At 34.7% G+C, this 21,387-nt stretch overlaps 1 protein-coding gene and 1 long non-coding RNA gene across 10 annotated transcripts in view; both read left to right on the top strand.

Annotated features, from left to right (window-relative positions):
* The window catches only part of Oatp74d (Organic anion transporting polypeptide 74D), a 99,631-nt gene that overhangs the window by 48,380 nt on the left and 29,864 nt on the right, over positions 1 to 21,387 (top strand). The gene's annotated exons all lie outside the window — the stretch shown is intronic.
* LOC145964021 (uncharacterized) lies at positions 15,575 to 19,821 on the top strand. Its single transcript, XR_014436327.1, has 3 exons — positions 15,575 to 15,984; positions 16,061 to 16,322; positions 18,578 to 19,821. It is a non-coding gene; the product is annotated as an uncharacterized LOC145964021 (long non-coding RNA).

Genomic DNA, 21,387 nt, shown 5'->3' with positions numbered 1-21,387 from the left:
CGCCCATCGTAGCTTCCTATTTGCTTTTTACGTACCGCGCAGTCCGTTATATCCTCGTGAGGTACATTATAAGATTCCAGATCCAATTTTAATACTTTTTTTATACGAAACATTCCGCACTCTATGAATAAATATTTTGGCTCGTGTAAGCGTTATCTCTTTTATACGATGCACGAGATTTATATTCGCCGTTTGCAAAAGATGCCGAACAAAAGATGTTTGAATTTACATATGAAATTAATACATATGGCGTGAAACTTTTGCGCTCTTTAAACGTGCATTTTATTCTATTAATACAATTATAATGGATGCAGCATCCAAATGAACAACGAGATTACAAGCTTCATACATGTTATTTATTTATATCCCTTGCGGGATATAATGTTTGAAGCTTCTATATCTGATATTCGCAAATGTAGCAAACAACAATAGCGTGCATCTTCACGTGCATTGAACGCACGCATCGGACATCCTTACGCGTATTGAACGGCCGCTCGTTCCTTTCTCCTCTCGTTCTTTCCTCTCTTTTTTCCTCTCGTCGCTCGTTATTATTGCATTGTACGCATACATGACACATATCGTTCGTGCAGCTCGCGCACGTTTATTACATAATGAGACGCGCTCGTGTTTAAGACTGCACGCATAGAAGGTCCCTCGCGCGAGACACGAGTACGAAGCGCCTTCAGCGCGGCTATTATGCACTCGAGAGAGATCCATCTCCCCCGTTTCTTTTTTCTTCTTCTCTTTCTCTGTTTTGCGTGCTCGAATCTTTCTTTCCTTTTTTTTGTTTTCGTTTCCTCGGTATGCGAACGTTGCGTGCTGCATCATAGGAAGCTGCGATGTAAACAGAAATGCGTGCATACGCGTTCGTTGTTGGAGCGCTTATGCTCCGAAGAATGCTGCTGATTCTCGTTGATGACATCATTGCCTCGGGATTAAAATTACTATAATAAGTTTGAGTATAAACGAGCGTCATTCTTGTTAGGCTTCCTAATCCGGCACGGTGATATTATTGTTAATACGTCTCTTTTCTATGGTTTAGTCTTATGCAAATGTATGTCAAGTTTGAAATTACATAAAGCGATAATTGATAAGAGTCGAATATTATTCGAGAATTCATACGAGTCCAAGTATCCTTTAGATAAAAGAGAAGAAAAATTTCTTCAAACGTGTTAATCTCTATTCAGTTCTTTTACATTTGAATATTTACGTATTTTACATCTTTTTATCTCTCACCTTGTTAGATTTTACTATGTAAATTGTGGTCGTTTTATTTTTTTGTACGCAAAATTCTTTCCTAAAGATTTTTGACTCAAGATCAATCAACGTCGTTCACGCGAGTATTAACGTGCAAACCGGCATTCGAAAAGAGCCTGGCCTCCATGGATGCTTGACGTCATTTGGCAAACATTCTTATTGCTCGTACAACCACCTCTTATTTCGTATACATCCTCTCTCTGTCTTTTCTATTTCTCTCTCTGTCTTTCCTTCACGACCCTCGTTCGTGAGGAGCGGCTTTCGTCGAGGTGATTCGCCTTTTTCGGCGCCTTTCGGGGCCCTGGAAATTTCCGCGAGGCCCCTCTAATCGCAAATTCGAGACAAGTCACACTTTCACTTCGTTCGCTTTCCTTCGAGGATCGACAAAATCCTGTCGACATTTTCAAGGAGGCGGAGTAACACGCGCGTATACATTGATTACAACATTGATTTGATTTCTGGAATTTGGCGATGAGACATGAGAAAAATAATATTCATAGGAAATTATTTTAATTCGCATATATTATGATAAAATTTATTAATAATAATAAAAGCAATAATTTATGTGAGTAATTTATATAAGTTTGAAATATAAATATATATGTGTATGTACATGACTAATTTAATCCTCTCGCACGGCAACATCCAGTCGAAAAGCATTCACGTTACATGGGCGTAACGGAATGTTAATAGCGTATTTTTAATAATTAATTCATTCATTTGTGAATGAAAATGTTTTTATAAGATATTATGAAATATATGTAAAAATGTTTAGCTAGACTATAAAAATTTTAATGGGTAATTATAATCGCTTGTTAGTTCGCAGCGAGGTTGCGTACTAATGCTCATTAAACGAATGAATAAGAAACATGTGGAAACATTGTTTCACAATATATATTTCAGTAATATTACACGTCTACATCCTCGATGAAAGCAGCGAGGATGACAAATAGGATCGATAAGCATATGTATCTGCATCGCGGTTCACATTAGGCCGCCGCGAATGTAGGTAACCGAATTAAATTGGCTGCAAAAATAACCGAATGGGCATTAGGCCACGTCGGGGGAAACCTGCGGCTAGCCTTAGCAAAATGTCAATACGTGCGGCACTTGGAGAGAATAGGGATTCAGGCGACACTCGTGTCGCGCATATAGGACATCTGCGCATACGCGCGCAACGATGCAACGACAATCAAGTGTGTGTATGTGTGTGTGCAATGTGTGTATATGTATAAGTGTTCGAACGTGCGTCAGGAGCGACGGTGTCTCGTTGACCCAGTTTGACGATTCCGTTGCAAGCTGCGAGCAACGCCCGCCGTCGTCCATCCTCGTGCTTGCATGTGCGAATGCACGTGCGTCGAGAGAATCCCTATCGTGTCCGGAACCGTTTGAATTTCATCGCGTTCTCGTGCTAGGAATTCGCCCCGATAGCTCAAATATTTCTGTAAGCGACTATTTTGATTATTTCAAGAATATTATTCTCTTTTCTCTATTTATAATTTCAACATAGAAGAGATCTTTCTCTCCTTTGAGGAAAAAAGCTCGATTGAACAGCATCTCTCTTATTATGGTTTAAATGAGTATTTATACATATTTGAATATTTCAATAATTAATTTTTAATTATATCATATATATTGTAATCTATATTATTATATTATAATAGATTGATCTCATCGACCATTTATGGCTTTTATCAATTTTTCAATATGAAACAAATAATATAAAAGAGTTGCTTTCATGCAAGTTGATGCTTTAATCATTTTTTAGATGATTTTATTGTTCGTAAAAGATGAAATTTCGCATTATCTTTGGTCAATCACTGGTCTCGCATTATACGGGAAAAACTGTATTCATAAATACATTTAAGTGGAACGAAGAAATTTAAGAGATCTTAATGGTATAATTTTACGGACGCGATGCAGCTCTGAATTACAGCTGGCCGGGAATGCATTACATTTTCGCGCTTGCGTTCGCGCTCGTGTCCGAATTATTTGAAAATCAATAAGTGCCGCTAAGAATACGCAAATGACCCGATGCACTTCCAGTGCACTTATTCGCGCGCAATTCAGCCGATGAGGGGAAGGCTCGCAGAAGGCCGGCCGTTTGCTTCAAGGTGAATTTATAGAAGTACGACTGCGGATTATTTGCGGATTCGCTGATGGAGGTCGCGTATAAATTTCTGTTTGAGTTTCAGACGCGAATACAGCGCGTGTGTCGGTTAATGCTCTTTGGTTTTCGAAGGACTTTGTTCGTTTTCTTGCGATAATTATTCAAGAACACTGTGATAACTAACGCGAAATTAGCTTGAATATTTAAGATTGTTCAACTATATTATCATTCAATTATTCAGACGCACTTTGTCTCATATGATTTAAACTTTCTTTTTTATTCGCAAGATATATATGCTTATAAGAATTAAATTTGATTATTTATTTCAGCTGCAATATATTAATAGATTAATAAATATCTCAGTATCATGATAAAATCTTTTAACCTTGTTAAGAATTTTGTTTATCCGGTACTTGTTATCATTGTTTTCGATCATCATTTTTAATATTGATTCACAGATAGATGCATTTATAAGAACATTGCATTAGATTGAAAAAAAGAAATACGTATAGATATATAATAATTGATTATTTATAAAATCTTTTCATCTATCTATTTCGTTTATTGACTATTTTCTGATACGTCACTATTATCGACGAAGAAGTTGGACGCTTCGTGTTCGCGACTAATAACGTCGATACTCGTTCGAGAATTTTGCATTGGAGTTTTCCTGGCGAATCGCTTCTGTTCTCTCGGACTCACATTTGCAGATAAGAGACACTTGCGTCTGTTCTTGATATATCTCGATAGTCGTTGCGAATAGACGCATTGTGTCACGTCACCTTGCTGCGTGGCATGCGTATTGCGTCTGCGATGATATTACGGCCAATAACGCGTCTCGGACACCTCGCGCAATGTAAACTCTCGAGTCTCGAGTAAGTTGGATGACCAGACGGCACTCAATTCCAGACCGACTTGTTCAAGCATTCTCGACCAGATCGGGTGCGACTTCGTCGCATCTAACGACTTCCAAGGATGGAAAGTCGGCGCACGATAAAAATAAGCGCGTTAATTCTGCGTTTATTCGCTCATGAGCGTTGTCGCGTCTCAAAATTGCTCGATGAAAATGTTATTAATTGTGGAAATTCAAGCAAGTACTATAAGAGTATCGATGCGCGAGTAATAACATTAATAAATTGTTATTTTAATCTCCTGAATATATTATAATTTATTTTATAATGCTCACTTCATTTGATATTGATACCGAATATATAAATGTTTTATAATATAATTTTAATTACAAGATACATGTAGATAAAGATATTTTTTAATTATTAACTAGTAATTAATAATTATAAATTTAATTTCAAAATATTTTACAATCAACAGTTGCAAAAATTTTTGTCATCGCGTTTCACACAATTGCATTGTGCTTCTGTGCAATTAAATTAAATTATAACTTCAGAAAAATTACACATTGCACGATAAGCGTAGAAATTTATTTCCACAATATGCATCAAGATTTCTATATTTAGCGCAAGGATATATCGAGTGCACTGTCTTCGGTTCAGAATGGCAGTCGAATGTATTAACAGTAAACGGTGACCCCTTTGTAATGCATCTTGAAATCTTTGAGCAGACTGTTGCCGAAATTTCGTGAGATTCGACGACGAAATTGACAGAGAACATGTAATCCGAACGCGCTTGACGATACAAATCGCGAGTCGTAACATTCTCACGACTTTCTCTCCCTTGATTTCTCTTTTTATTTTTGGGTTATAAAACGACAAAATTTAAATAATTGATCGCCGAAAAGATTATACGATCGATAAAACATGCGCATTTAAATTAGACTTAAAAAGAAATGCCAGAAAAAATATCAGTCATCTTTTAAAAATAATTAAAACATTGTACAAGAAAAATACTTGTCGTTACAGTTAATATATATTTTTTAAATATATCTTAAAATACACAGATTACTTCTTTTTCATAATGCATTTTGCATTTCTTCGATGATTTACTTCTAAATCATATACCTTACGTTTATTTTTCTCGCCATTTTGCGACGTTTGAAATAAAGCTGGAAATAAATATCTCATTCGAAATCTGGAACGCATTTGAAATTTGTATTAGTAACATATATAACTGATATAAAAATACGCGCACATTTTGGAGTGTTTTCAACTCAATTTACATTTCAGTCCATGATACGTCAATATCCATTATTTATTATTGAAATATATAGTTCGCTCAGAGTATAAATTTATAAAAGTTATATTCTCTGATGGAATCGTAGCATCTGAATGTATTTCAGAGAATACGATTAAATTTAAATTTTGCTCGGCAATTATCTTTCTCTCGCTTATCGAAGAGAAATACAGAGAATACGAAATAAACATTTGCAATTAATGTCGGTGGGATTAATAATGACCGCGTTGCGCGAAATTCGGCCTCGTCTACGTCAAAACCGACGTCAACCCCTTAACGGATATTTAGGCCGATGCGCTCTAAATCCCCGCCCGATATACCACGGGTGCACCGAAAACTGGTGCATCGTGCCCCGCAGAGGCCATCCCCGGCGGAGGCGACCGCGCTTGCGCTCGGCGATGCACCCCGTATGTCGATCGGTGCATCTCGGTCGGTGCTTTTGCTCGGGTAAAGCACGTCGGTGTCGGCGAACCGTGTGCTTGGCGAAGTAGGTCAGATCTCAATGGCGAGAGACAAGCGCGCGCATGTGTATGCACATGCAGCCGCTCGCTCGGTGCACGCTTTTGCTTTGAAACATGCTACTGAAACATGCCCTGAGAAACTCGCGCGAAACCGTCTCCTCTCGATTCTTCTCTCTCCTGATTTTTCCCTTTATTCTTCTCGACGTCGACGTGAGCCTCTTTGTCGCGATGCGTCGTCGAGTTCATCCATGATGGATGCAGATTTCGATTAGAGATTCACCGAGCGATTGGAAATCAATGAAAATTCTCTCGATCAGATGTAATTATTTAATTATAAGTAGATTTGTATCTCCTGATTTCATTCTCATAGTCTATTGCTTCCGATATTGTTTATTATTTATGATTCAAGCGATCATAACGTGTCTTACAAGTAATGGAATGATTATAGAATGGACCGATATATATGTTGCAAGGCGTTCTGATTTTCCATTGTATCAAACTAGGTCATCGATATCGAGAACATAGAGAGAATTAAGCGGAAGGACGGAGATACGTAGGAAATTCTATTTTGTAGCGCGTCGATAATATCTCGGAAAGTGAAACTAGGTGAACCGAGTCTATGGTTCAATGAAGAGAAGTTTGGAATTCAATCTTGCACAATGGAATTGTGTCTTATAATTGTGAATCTTATAATAATATAAAAATCTTTACACATAATATTACAGTATAAATATAATACTATTGATAGAAAAGCTTTGCATTCCAGCGTAATTTATTCGCGTTTAATTACATTCAGTCTTTATATATGTATAAACCGATAGACTCATATTATTCGCCCTTATTTAAAAAAAATTTTGATTATCAAGATTAATTTAATTAAATTTAATTTAAAATTCTTTCCCAGAGAGACACAGATTAAATATATAATTTCGTTTTTTATTACAGCATAATGGATGTATAAAAATTTTTTCATTTGCATGATGAATTTTCCACTGCTTAAGGATATAAGAGCCGATTTTAATGGAACGCATTTGAAAGAGAATCATGCCCGGATGACCTCAGAGTTGCAGAGCTTCAGGGCTGCAGGTACGCAATTGCGGCCTGTCCCATATTCTCATAGAGAGCTCGGACGCTCGATAACCGAGATATCGAGACGTGACGTAGGTAGAGAGGCGAGTGAACCGGCCTGCAGCTTCTGTATGCGTACGTACGTGTTACGCATTATATACGTACACTTTGCTTAATGAAACAATTGGACTGACCCGGACTACTGCTCCGACGTTGTCGACACTCATTTCGTGAAAGAAAAATACAATACACAAGTTACAATTATAGATCATCACGTGATGACGATCATCACATTCCTTCTCGATGAAAACAGTCGTTTGTCTCTTTACTATCTTGTTTTGAATATTGATTTAAAGCTAAATATTCAGCATTTCAAGAAATGCATAAGCCATGTATATTTATGCTTATCGCTTATTCAATTCCTTATCATGTTTAGACACTTTATTATAAAGTATAATACGCTTATGACTTTTGATTATTTTATCAAACTTATTCAACAATATCCTCATTATTTTGAAAAGTTCGATAACAGCTTAACATGATAAAAACAATCTTGATCTTGTATGAAAAAAATAAAAGATTGTAGAAAATATGCCACTGTGAACGCCACTTGAGAATCGCTATGTTGTTTACGATAGATGCATCTTGGAGCACTTTCTAAGCATTGCACGTGCCACAACTCTGGTCAGTGGTCTTATTTCGTGAAATTATTGTCGCGATAGGCACTAGTCCGGGTCAAATCAATTTGTTTCATTAAGCGGAGCGTGTGCAATGCATCACACATACGTGTCATTTGATTACGAGGTGATACAGCCAACCTCTCGCACTTACACCTACGCGAGACTTATGATGAACATGTGGAGCAGGTCGCAGCTGTGTACCTGCTGCGCCGCAAGTGCTCGTACCGACTTGTATAATGCGCGATGGATTATTTAATTTACTGTACTTTACGAGTCTGGCGTCTGTGGCACGACGAGCACTTATTAGATATGACGTTAGTTTTGCTCAATTTAATGCGGGTATGCAATTATATAATACACTCTCAACTGATACGAAACATACCTCATGAACGTGAAAATAAATATAAACATAGCACACAGCAATTTATTAATTTATTAAATTTTTTATTAATGTCTTAAGATTTGTTAGAGTTATCAGTTAAAGTTAATTCATTAATATTAGAGGTAGTATATTTAAATTACATTATAAATATAATATTTAAAACTTTAGATATGTGTGTTCACACCTCCGGATTTTCTGCGAGCAAACCGCAAGTGCAAATTTTTTTGTCAGGTGAAAACGAAGACATGTGCATACATATTGCGCGCATATCTCGCTACGGTCGCACGAAGCTAAACGAATGGACCGGTTGCGGGAATGAACCTTCCTGGGTATTTATACCTGGCGCACCGTAACCGAGGTCTTTCGTTCATTCAAACGCCTCTGCTTCTTATCATTCTTGCTTCCCGCTTGAACCGTTTAGTTCGCAACCGTGTTGCCTTTTTCATTTTCTGTCACTTTTCATCATCATCAATCGATTTCCACAATTCTCGATCTTTTCGTCTTTCCTTCGCCTGCGGTTTCGAAATGATTTAGTTGATTTTTTGAAGGAGTCTAAAAATTAAAGCTATATTGAAGTAAAAATTGTGATTTATACATATATATTAGACTTAGAGTCGCGCAATTGTTTATTTCTTATTCAGAATATTTTGTTTTCATTATATTCCAGAATATTTTATTTCCTTTCAAGTATCTTTTCGCGTTAATACACATATCTTTTTTAAAACTTTTTAAAAATTTATACAAAAGAATTTAAATACACTGTAAGAATCTCTATGCTACTTTAGAGTTATGTAATAATAATAAGTATTTACAAAACAGTGTACAAAAGCGGCAATAAATAAAGGGTTACGATAGTGAACAAGCTTCGAAAAGGATTGCTTCAGGTTATAGTCTTGTACTCCACGGATTCCCATCTTTTCCAGGAACATTCTCTTCGATCCATTACGACTTCTTAAACGATTCATTTCAAGTGCCCCCTTAACAACGTAACGAAGAATCCGCCGGGCGAATGTTGTTTCCGCGAATTCATTAAGACTGGCATACGGTGTAAACTCCCATGGGGTGCAACCACATAGTTGCTGAATGCTTGAAATAAATGCACGGTGCATGAGCCCGAGTCGGACGATTTACACGTATACGCACGTGAGTGCATGCATATGACGCGTCGAGACGATGACAACAAACGGGTTTCGGATTATGAGTTGGCAGACAAAATGAGTTGTCCTAGCCATTCCTTTAAGGACGTCATATTATTTAAGGATCTCATATTAACAAAATGATGACAGGAAATTTTTTATCTATTACTTTATTAATTATATTTTATATTTATTAGTTCATTAATTCATACACACATATATACATAATTTACATAATATGTATATGCAAGAGAGAGAGAGAGATAGAGATTATAAAATTACATAACGATAACTTTTATACAGATATTTAGTATCCGATGTTATAAAATATAATTTAATTATAATTATTGAATATCTTTTAAAAAATGTTTTCAGATTTTATTGCGAGTATATTTTAATAAGATGTATATAAAATTATAATTATTGGATAAAAATTAATGGATAAAGTTATAATTATAGATTTTGTGTGATAATATTTAAATTTTGCAACAATTTACATATATAATTTGTTGTCAATTATGTATTAATTTTACATTTGAATTAATTTGAATGAAAAATGAGACTTCAAAGCTTATCATACTAAGAAAGAATACTATAACTAGTATGAAGTAATAAACAGTAACAATATAAAGAATAATTCATTCTGTCCACTCTCTAATAAGCTGATTAGAATGCAATCAGAATGATACTTGAGTCAATAATTAATATCTTCTTCTTTATTTTTAATAATTTTCTCATTTATACGCAGTTTATAATTCATGTTTGATAGTCATTTTAAATATAAAAACAATTTCTCTATCAAAACTTAATTGGAATTGAAAAATGTATTTTTTTTGTTTTATAAATCATTTAGAAATTTATTTTATTTCAATACGTGCACGTCCAATTCTATTCATTCATTAAATATATCATCAATAAATGAATAGAATTGGAAGATAAACCGAAAATCGAAGGTAAAACTATAAAACAAACTATATATAATTTTTAAAATCCGTAATTTCTAGACAATCATTAAATTTGATAAATTGAGTTTTTGATTGAATCAGCGATCGGGTTTTTGATATAAAAGCCAATTTATTCTTTGTGCGTGTGCGTACACATTTATATTTGAGATTCAGATCGCAACGATACGCGGATTATTATTGTTTTGCAAGCGATGAAATTGTAGAAAACTATGTGGATCAACCGAGACCTTGATGCCGATGAACCTTCGCAAATTATTCTCGAGGATCCCCTCATTGCGCCACGATGCAACCCTAGAACATAGGATGTAGTATATGCATATGAGCGACGACGGCAGTATAGGTTTTAGTGCGCCGTAAGCTAGTACATTATACCGTACGGGTTCTCTTAAAATTAGTTTGTAATGAGTCTGTGAGATCTGCCGCTATAAATTAGCATCATGATACATCTTCAAACGTGCCGGAATTGATCAATTTTTCACTGAAATGATATAATCGAGATTTTTGAAGGACCTTAAAATAAATGGATTAATGTTTGGCAATCTGATAAAGTCTAAATCAATTAATTTTCGGAAAAAATAATTAATAAACTTCATTCCACAAGTTCTTCTTTTTTCTTTTTCTTTAGAATAAAATTTAAAGCGATATAAATTGTAATTTAATCAGTGATAAGAACTACTATTGTGTTCGTTGATCGGAACGTAGATTCGCGTCTTGGTTACAACGATGCACGACGAATCGAACAGGGGCGACCTTCTTGATGGAAAAGAAATAAGAAGAGGGAATAGCTCTCAAGAAGACGACTATGGCGCAGATCTCGAGAGAAAAGACGACTACAGTGTATAGGTTCGGCCGTAAAAGAGGTCTAAGCGAGATTGTGTGTGCTAGTCATCTCGCGTGCTCATTCCACGTCAAGTTCGTGGACTTGCTTCAAATTGAGAGTAGATAACTGGCTATCGTGCTCGGCCACATCTAATCCCCGCAACGTTTGTTACAAAAAGCGCACATTGTTACGCGCATTACAATGAACCCAACAGACACACACATTCACACTCAGAAAATTCACAATATCCATGCTAGAGTATTATTGCCACAAACTAATACACGTTACGGGGCGCATAGGCGATATAATAATAGATTGTATTCACGGTTCCCTTTCCCTTTCTCCCTCCTTCCCCCCCCTGGTATATGCTGCGGTGCACGCGGCCCCCACCGCAAATTACGGACAATCATCCCCGCCGCTCGCGCTATCCGTATCATCCTTTTTTCGGCAAATAACACGGTGCGCACATCTACAGGGCGTTCATAGGCGAACGATGATGAGTTATGGAGTCTAAGATGTAAATTGATTAACATTTAAAAATTCACATTTAATAAACTTGCAATTACCTCTTTTTGCAATTAAAAAGATTTTAATCTTTTTATGTCAAAATTAGATATTAACAAAAATTATATTAATTTAAACTTGTCGAGAGAGAAAGAAAGAGAAAGAAAAAAAATCCACTTTTCATATTATATGTTATGATAATTTCTTTTAAAAACAAGAATAATATTTTTATCACAATTCAATAAAACACTCCAGGAAGAAAGTCAATAACATTGTTAAATCACAGTTTCGAAAAATTTTGAATCAAAGAATAACATGATTTTAATTGATTTAATTTAATTAACTTTACTGTGCTCTACTACTAGAACACATGACATTAAAAATTGAGTTAAAAATTATGTTATTAAATGTATCAACCCTTAAAAAAAATATATCATAAGGATTAAAATTAATAATATTTTCTCATGCATCAAATATTGGATGTATTATCTTCCGCAGCAAGATTATAACTAATTATCTATTTTATTATTAGCTATATTACATTCATCAATTTTAACGTTAGATTCGTACGTGATAATCTATTGTTATATATATAATTTCACACGTATATTTCTTCGAAAAAGTTTTATAGAATTCGAATCGCGAATTCATTTCAATTTGACCACCCTGTAAAAGCCCTTCGCTATGACTAGCGTGGTATCGAGGTATCGAGGAAGGGACTATTCTTTATTACACCGTGCAGTCTACAGCTCATGGAAGCACGGACACCTACGACCTGACCACACGCAATCCTCCATCCTTGTTCGCTCTCCCTCACTCTACCCTGCCCTCCTCCCGTCGCAATTGATTTACAAACCCTTATTAAGCTTACGTACGCGCTCGAATTGAGCAGATGGCCGGCGGGCGAGCGCGAGATGTCTTTGTGCCGCAATTGCAGCGAGGTAAGTGCGGAATTATTGGGGGGCTTGATGCATTAACAAGAGAGAAAAGGAAAATAAGAGAAAGAGAGAGATTATTGTAATATGCAATACTGCACGCGAAGCCTGGGAAATTATTCGAATATCGGTGATACAATTCGGAGAATGTACATTTCCGCAATTAAAGCTCTTTTTTATTGGATTTTAATTTTGAAGATACATCATTTTTATATCAATATTATGTGATATTTGGATAAGAAGTATTTTATTAGAAAAGAGAGAGAGAGAAGTGTATAATATATTTATAAAAAGAAATTAATTTTATGATGATAATTTCGTGTAGAAATTTTATAAACTTTTCTGAAATTCAAATAACCGATTAAACATTTTTATTGTCTCGCGAACTTTGAATAAGAATGTAATTTTACGCGACGAAGAAGACTCGATTGGGGAAGATTTCCGAGGGCGAATAAGGATGCATTGTTTTTAACGAAGTAGGTCGAGCATGTCGCCCCGCTTTCGCGATATATTTTCCACCGACAATGCTCCCTTTTTTTTTTGGAGAGAGAGCGGAGTAATATTTCATATTCCCGTTCCTTCAATGCTTTGTACTTTCTTTTCGTGTGCACGCGAGATCGTTTAATGCGAGCTTGCGCATTATGTTCCGTGTCACTGCTCCGTTGCCAGCCAACTTTTACGCCAACCCCTGCGCTTCTTCCGCGCCCGTTTGTTTCAACCCTCAATGATCCTTACAGGCTTCATAGAACTTTTCCGGTTCTCCGGTGTTCCATTCATACATTTCTATATTGTTCTATCTTCCATCGTTAGCTGAATGAAAGAGCGACCTAAATGTATCATACTTCGAAGTGTATAATTTATATTGCATGGCAATATCGTAGTTGGTTGTTATAATATGTATTCTAAATGCAATTTAACTGATATTATCAACGTGTTCCAGAAAACAGCTAAAACAGATTATTATTATGATTGACAACAAAATTAAATGCTGTGCTTTTTTTGGAATATATAAATTATATTTACATATTTTATAATGATTAATTTATTATAAATGCGCATGCACCAAAGACGCAGGAGTTATTAGTTATGCAAAATAATAATAGAAAATAATAATACAGACATAATGCGCTACTTAACGACATATGAATTGTGTGGAGCTCGTTCTCTTCTGCTACAACTGTAATATGCAGTCACGGGCGGTGACTTTGTCAGACAAATATATCACGGAAACAGCAAAGTTCACGTCTTTTGACATCGAAATGGAAGAGAACTCTCCGTTGTAAAACTCGTCAAAAATCCAGCAACGCGTATTATGCGGCTGCGAGGGACAACGCGATGTACCTTGGCAACGCCTTGCGTAATGCACGTGTAACTAACGTCGTCAATTTCTCGTAGTTTTATCGCTCGTGGGAGAACAACGAACGCGAAGTGTCAGCCATTGTAATACGTTCGCACGTTCGTACTTTGTGCAATAAACGAGAACGGTACGTTTCGCGTCGGCATCTGTGTCCGCAGACTTTAAATGTAACGCATGTACTTGTGTACATGTGTGTGCATTCGAGATGTTACCTTTAACAGCATACATTAAATATATTTTTTTCCCGAGCATTTCCAACATAATCTTTCTTCGCTAATGTGCGTTTCATATGCGTGTCGTGTTAATTATTTTTTTATGTAAATAATTTTCATAACGCACTATGCGTGTATGTATTTTTAATTTAAATAATTTTTTTATATATTTTCTCGATGTCTTTATAATAAAATAATCAATGCCTAATCTTTGATATATCATTTATTACAGAAAAAATAATGTGAGAATTTTTATTTATTGCAATAATTTTTAGCATTATGTTACATTTGAAGAATAATATATGTAATGTGTAAAAAAATACATGTTTTATGAGAATCAAGATAATAGAGTAATGAAGTATATAAGTAAAGTGAAATAGTAATAATAAAGTAATAATAAAAAAACAGAAAAGATAAAGAAAAATTGTAAATTTTTGAAAAAAATGCTCTTTGAGATATATAAAAAAGAATAAAACCGAAGAAACGTATAACATGTAAGGTATACAATATTTGTACACATGTATGTATAAGAAAAAGATTATAAATAATATAATTATGCTTTTTTATATTAATAATGCGCGAGTTAATATAATAATAGTAATATTTATATATACCTACTTTAAAAAGAATATTCGCGTTTATATAATTTGAAGCAGATTCAAAATAGTTTTCGCGATTCCTCAAATAATGACGTAGAAATATCGTAATATCGATATAATAATCAGTATATGCATATAAAATATCTTTTTAAAAATACTATCTTTTCGAAGCAAAATGTCATCTAAATTCGAAAGAATTTGAAAATTCTGCATCATCGCGCGATGGAGATATTGAATTATTAATATTCTCCGCATTCTACAGCTCCCGGGAAGCGAGCGAACGATATTCACGATGCGGCACGATGCGAGGGGAAAATACGTTCCCTTTCTTTCGCGTCGCTTTCTACAATAGACCGGGGCTGGAGATTCTCCGCTGTTCGCGCTCCGCGGGAATTACTTTCGCTACTTTCAGCTCTCCCAACAATGCCATGATTTAATAGAGATTGTGGGCACGCTCGCGCGAGCGCGCTACTTTCATCTTTCTTCGCTCGATTACGACTTTTCTCATCGTCATCACTCGTTTCTGTATATAGATATATAATACAGCCTCTCCCACAGAGATAATGAATGTTTAATATTCCATTTTCTGCGAGTCAATTGTGCTCATAAGGGAATTATTAATCCAATTCTTTCGAGCTCGTAAAGCTCGTTTATTCAATATAAGTAATTTTTCACGTGGTTATCAAAAAGAGATATTGAATATTATCATAATTTTGCAAAATTGCAATAATATGTAATGTGCAAAACATGTTTAGCAATTTATTTTATGCTATAATAATTTTAATAGATGACTTTACAATTTACGAATTAATAATATATTTATAGAAATCGAGGAAATGTAACGTTTAAATTACAATGTATAATTGTAATAACAATAATATTATAATTGTAATAACAATAAAATTATAATAACAATAATAAAAAAAATAAAAAATAAAAAGAGGAATAATGAGATATAATTAGATTTAGAAAATTAAATTTTCTAGAAAAAATTTTCTCGGATAAGAAAATTTCACGTTGATCGTGATGTTTCTCCACGGAATTTTTGGATACAAACTGAATACATGTGGGAGATGGTCTCGGCATGCTGCTATTTTCGTCTTGTTCGACGTAGCATATCTTTCAGTCTCTCTGTCAAAATTTCAACGAGCCGTACATTTACGCGGTAATGATAGTAATAATGGTGACTAAACCACACTATCGAGATATTTAGGCGTTATTTCTGTTCATCCTTTGTTCCAAAATGAGCAACCTTAACTGTTCATGCATATTTCGTCTCAACTGCTTAAAAAAAAATAAAAGTCAAAATTTATTTAGACGTCATGAAAATGCATTCCTTTGCGTCCATCGGTAAGAAAAAATTGCGCGAGCTAATGTGTGTGTTCTTTTGTAAATATTAGTGAAAAGCAGGAATTTCGATTTCTAGCTCTTGAGTGCCACGGGCAGATTCGTCGTTTGCGCATGATTAATATCGCGGCCGTTGAATCCATTTAGGTTGCAAACATCTGCGTGCGATGTGGAAATCCGGCGCCATAATTAATGCTGGATCAGACGGAAAGTTTATCCGAAAATAGAGCGAAAATACACGCGGACAGTGAGTGAATGCATTATAATTTGCGAAAGAGCTATCTCATCATGGCGTACGGGATGAAAAGCGACACGAGAAAAATGTAATAAAACATAAATGTGTATGTGTCAGAAGGAAAAAATAATTCTGTGCATTTAATGAAAAAAAAATCATTTTAAATGATTTTTGATAATGATTTAATTTATATTTAACAATAATATTCGCGTAATCTTGTTATAATCTTCTAATATATAATGATTTTTCAAATCTTACATTTAACTTGCAAATTAAGATTCGCATCTGAAATTAATTAAATAAAGAATAATGAAAAATAGACTTTCTTAAACTTAATACAAAGTCACATTTCAACTCTTTTAAATTATATACATACAATGTTACAATGATCCGTATGTAATACCACACATACATATCAATTATATGTATAATTTACTATTATATACAATATACGTATAATACATACATACAGCAATCATATTCATAAATTTTTTCTAAAGATTTCACAAAGACTTTTCAGAATGCATCGAAATCGTACAAACTTGTTTTCTAAATGTTTGGTTCTAAGCAATTCAATTTCTCCATTTTGAAATGACGGGGCACTTCAAAATCGGATATCGATATGAAATACGTATCGTAATTATCGGAGCGGTTCGATTCGCGAAGCGTAACTCTGTGAAGAGTATGTACTGTATGCATAACATATTCAGGTTGTGACACTTGTCGCATAAATGATGTTTTGGCAGAACGTCGTAGTATGGCCTTTATACAATATTACTCTATTAATATACATATGTAATTTTTAGAAATTCTTTAAACAATAGATAACTTTGAAATTTTTGATCTTTTTTATATATTTTATATATTAAATGTATTATTATTTTATATATTATATATTTTATATATTTTATATTAATTTTATATATAAACTTTTTTATATATTAATTGTAAAATAATTTATAATTTAGAAACAGGTTTCTTTTATTTACACCTTATCATACATACGATACTATATTCTACTCTTAAAATTTTATTGTTAAAAGAATAGATTAATAGATAGAAGAAATTAATTACTTCTTTTTCCTTCGCGTTTGCAACAGTGTGCAAACCTAACAAAAAAAATATACAGTTGTTAAAATATACAATTTAGAGAACTGCATAAATTCTTTGAAAATTTATGCAGTTCTCACATCAACATGGAACGGCTAGTGCGTCGAGTGAATTTGACAGATGGTTCTTTATTTTTTATCGCGCGGGGCATTTAACATGGTCTAGGGGTCTGTTTATATACAAGTTTATCAATGTAACGCATTACAGCATGTTTATGCATAACCCATTTGAGAGAAAGAGAGAAAGAGAGACATCCGCCCGCATGTGATTCGTTTTCCTTCACTTTTACTTGATAGCAAATTCAAGATACAATGTGCAACACAAATAACAAATTACGACTATTAACAAAAGGAAAGCACGGATACTGCAAATTAAAATTTTTATCAAAATTTTGATACGAGGAATTTATGGACCGTGTAAAATAAAAATACAAACGAAAAGAGGATTATTCAACAAAATGGATCAGCATTTAAATTTACTCATCAAGTCATTTATCGAAAATATTTGATCAGAGATTCGTAAAAATAACGAAAGCTTTTCAATAAACACAAGCAATAAGAATTGAAATTAAAATTTATATCCAAGTCGAGAAATATTGCATAATCTTAAAATCTCCTCTCATTGATTGTTATTTTTGCACATTGTAAGTGATAAATTACCAATTTAATTCAACGAGAATCGATCTCATTTCTCGTTTTGAATTAAATTGTTTGATAAATTCGACGACTCGATATACTGACGGTCCATTTAACATACGTGAATTGAAAACGCGATTAACAAATTATAAATGGATAACGTACGAATATAAGAATGTTTTAATGCGGTTTTTCTTTTAATAAATGATTATGGCTGCAGCTGGGAGAACGTTAACTGCGTGTTAACGTTTTAAACAGCAATTTTTGCCTCCGATAAAGAACGTCGAGTTTATCATTAATAACGATTATACTTCTCTTCCCAGCAAAGGTACTAGTTTTAAAAGTAAGATTATATATTAAAGGATTTCAATAATCCTCGATATTAATTTAAATATTGATTTATTCAGATTATATATTGATAATTTTGTGATCTCATAATCATGTTTCAAATTGTACAAATTTGATAAAAATGAATTAACAGTAATTGATAAGCATTGATCAGAAATTAGAATCTTATATTTAATTCATACTATGTATGATAAAAAGTAAATGCCTGATTTAATATCCATATAAATTAAGAGGTAAATATTCAATATATCTTTTATTGTATTTCAAGCGAGCTTTGAGATTTTGGAGTCGATTCACTTCAATATCGATCCAATATATTTGCGATGATACCGACGATCATAAGCGACTTATGAATGATACTCGATCACGTGGCGAGAGGATCTCTTTTGAATTGCTCTGTATGACAACTTGTTACACGCTGGCATTGAGGTGTAACCTAAGCAGAATAGGCTAACCAACTAACCACGAGACCACGTCAGTAGGACAGTGAAAGGCGACCTAGACCAAGTAGTCTCTCCAGCCGCGCGGTGCAACGTTGGAACTTAACAGAGAAAGAGGGAAAGATATGGAGCGATGCAAAGGGAGAAAAAGAGAGAGAAAGAGAGAGAGACGCACGTGTCCTGCGCGCGTGTATTAGTAGCGCGTGTGTGGCGCGTGTCAGCCTCTACACGCATGCTGCCGATGCGCTCGCTTGTTGCGAGGGAAAAATAGAGTTGCAACGAGAGTCGCCGCTCGCTCGCTCAGGGATATTTTAACCGCCCCGCTGTCGGAAGTAGAGTTTTAAAGCGTCGTTAATGCTTTAACGTTAAATTATTCCACGGGCCTCTCGACCGAGTCGGAGTCGACCCTATTTCCAGCGTTAAATAACTCGGCGGGCGTTGTCCGCACTCCTCTCATTTTTTAATTGATCTCGGCCGTTCGATTTTCGCGACGAAAGAATGCATCTCTCGAATGCATTGCATTCTACGCGTCGGTTTCCCGAGACTGACATGAGCTGACCGACCATGTCTCGCCCGCGAACTTCTTTATCTTTACTGGCCGCGTGTGGGCTTTCCTGGGAAACGATTACAAAATGTTAGAGTCTCCATTCAAGCCTACGGGCGACATACCAGGGATAATTTATTACCGGAAATTTCTTCCCTGTAGTTGCGTCATCGCACCTGGTTCTACGCCGCACGTAGGAACGGATAGACAAAGTCACGTTTTCATATATAAAAGATATAGCCTGCGGCTATGTATACTATAGTAATGACCGATGTTCTGGAGGACACATTTCATAGCGTGTATTCGAAAGCAAAAGAACATTGTGCGTGGGTAACATTATGTTCGATCTCGATTTTATTTGGTTCCATCTTTCTTTTGCGTCGCAATACGTAGTACTTTGCATAATAAATTTTAACGTAGCGATTTGAGAGTTTAAAGTATACAAAAATTGTATGTCTTTATATTCATATGCTAACTATAACATTAAAATTATAATTTATTATAATTAGTCTTATTATTATTAAGATATATGCGTATCTGTACTTAAATAAACATATTTGTTAATTCGCGAAATTCTGTAGAGGAATAAAAAGGAAATTGAATAATTTTTCGAATTTTAAAAGTACTTTTTTTAAACAATATTTGGATATTCGTTTATTATTTTGGAAATTTATTTTTCTTTAAATAAATTACAAAAGATTCAAAATTGCTTTAAGCTAGAATTGTTAATATGCACGACTCTCCGTCTGACTTCTGCGACTGATTCACTCGCGAGATATTTGTGGGTCGGGGAGCTGGTTCTGCGCTGAAGATTTTCACTCTGCGGACGCGTGGGGTAAGGGCGGCGACTTGTCCGAAAAGGATTTACGATCGACAAAAACGCACTCTCGCAGAATTTCGCCATCGCGACCAGCCGACCGTTCGAAACGACGAGAGAGTCGGTCCTTTCGATTTCGTTCTCGTTGCGAGATTGCAACTTCTCTCGAGACCCGACTCTTGCTGTGGGAAAAGAGCGAAGATAAAAATAACAATTTTCGATGACCTCCTTGGTCGTCGAAAAAAAGAAAGTGCCTAAGTCTGCGTTCCGGGAGAGAAATCAATTCAACAGTGATATTGATCAAAATGTCAAGATATAATTATGCCAATAGTATTATATAAATTTGTCGATTGTGAGTTGTTATAAATTTTTGCGATATTGCGTGCGATAGCAAAGCTTCTCCCAAAATTTGCAATTATTTATAAATGCGTTCGAATAAAGGAGAATTAAATTAAATGAGAGTGAAATTAAATGTAATTGAAATTTAAAGATATATGGGATAGAGGAGATTGTCGATTTTGTAATATTATATAAGATGATATAAGATATGCTTGATTAACACGCAGACGTTAGATCTATATCTGTTTTCAAGACGGCCGCGAACTTCATCCTAATTTTCATGCTCGCACGTTGCATGCTAGTGAATGGCGAATGTTATAGGGTCAATGGCGCGTAGAAACGGCGCCGTAGCACCGTAAACAGATTCGTATTCTTAGACAGGATTTTAGGGGTCAGCCACCATACGTCGTTAAGCCATTAACGATGATATAAAATCCCCTCGCTAACGCACGCGATGATGTTCCGCAATTTCCGCGCTGTTTATTCAGCGTTACTGGTTGATCAAATTGCGAGTATCTGCTTCAGAAGATTCTGCGCATAATAAGTGAAAATAGCGATTGATTTCGCGAGCATTTCATTATTAAATTCGTCTTTTTCGTTATTGATAATTTAACTTAAGTAATAAATTATAATAACTTGAAAAATTGAAATGATAGATATTTTGATTCGATAGTAAAGAAATGTTATGGATATAAAACCTTTTTTTCTACTTGAGTTTCAAGATGTTTTCGAAAGTATGTATTATATTTAGATATGATATAAAATGACTGATAAATATATAATACGTACTCAAAAGAAAACATATTATTAGCTTGGAAAGCAATCAAACTTTCATTATTTTTATAAGAGCTATCTTATGTGTGTGTCTGACCATAATATCTGTATCTACTATCAAATCAAAGTATATCGCTATTTTAGTTTTTTTGACATAGATAGGT

The sequence above is a fragment of the Camponotus vicinus genome, unplaced genomic scaffold, assembly GCF_025532165.1.
Source record: "Camponotus vicinus isolate PSW18456_S1 unplaced genomic scaffold, iyCamVici1.0 SCAF_13, whole genome shotgun sequence".
NCBI lineage: Eukaryota > Metazoa > Arthropoda > Insecta > Hymenoptera > Formicidae > Camponotus > Camponotus vicinus.
This window is presented reverse-complemented; position numbering and strand designations above follow the sequence as displayed.